This window comes from Myotis brandtii, unplaced genomic scaffold (assembly GCF_000412655.1).
Source record: "Myotis brandtii unplaced genomic scaffold, ASM41265v1 scaffold884, whole genome shotgun sequence".
NCBI lineage: Eukaryota > Metazoa > Chordata > Mammalia > Chiroptera > Vespertilionidae > Myotis > Myotis brandtii.
Window position 1 is genome coordinate 79126 of NW_005371618.1, and position 1197 is coordinate 80322.

Below are 1197 nucleotides of genomic sequence, written 5' to 3' on the forward strand. Positions count from 1 at the left end.
AATAAATAAATACCTTGAAGGTTTATTTCAGTGGTAATTTAGAATGTAAAGTATGTTTTTAAAATTTCCAATTTAAACACAACATGGCTTATGTTAAATATACAGTTTTCCAAAGCTGAATGTCCTCTTTTGAAGCTCAGATTTCTAGCGTGAAGTTGAAAAACCACTTTCTAAAACTTCTAGCGGCCTGGTCTATGTGGCTCAGTAGTTGAGCATGGACCTCAGGGTTTGATTCCAAGTCAGGGCACCAGCCCAGGTTGTGGGCTCAAGCTCTGTTAGGGGGCATTCAGGAGGCAGCCTATCAGATTCACTGTCATCATCGATGTTTCTGCAAATCAAAACAACAATGAGATCCCATTTCATCTCCCAACCTCTCTCTGAAATCAATGAAAACATATTTAAAAATAGTCGAGAAAAATGGCGACCAGCAGGAAGGTAGGAAGGGAGAGAGTGTGAGAGTGCAAGGAAGTGATAGAGGAGTGTGTGGACGTGTGTGGTGTGTGTGTGTGTACTAGGGATGTGAGGTTAGTCTGCTTATTCTTTTTATTTTTCTCCCCCCGCCCCCCGGTTATTTCTGTGCTTCTGTTTTCCCTTGCGTCGCTTGATATTATTGGTTGTTTGTAGTTTGTATTCATCTCCAGGAATCTGCTGCTGTAAATTGTTGGTATTAGTGGCGGTTCTATAGGAGTTTTCCCCTCATATAAATAGTCTCTTCCCCTCTTATACTTCACTCTCTTTTCTCTCTTACTTTTTTTTTTCTTTTTCCTCTTCTTTTTTCCCCTCCCTTTTTCCAATTTTATTTTTGCACTCCTTTTTTTTTCTTTTTTCTTTCTTTCTTTTTTCTCTTCTACCTTTTTCTCTTCTTTCTTCCTTATCTCCTAACTCTCTTAGCTCGGGTGGCCACCTTTATTTGGGGTTATTGATATCGTAAATACATTCGTGTTCAGTGCCTGGTACGTTGTGCCTTGTTGTGTTGTATTTTGTGCCTTTAAATCAACGCAGCAGATTCAAGCAACAGCGGCCTCCTGATCTCCACACGCTCTGTCTGGGGAACAGTTACTGTGTGTGAAGCCTCCCTCCACCTGCCAGAAGAGCCACCACAGCTGTGAACAGCACCCACCAGAGGCCCTGCTATCAACGGAGGAGCCACTGCTACCACAACCGCCCAAGGAGCAACCACAGCCCGAGGAGCCACTG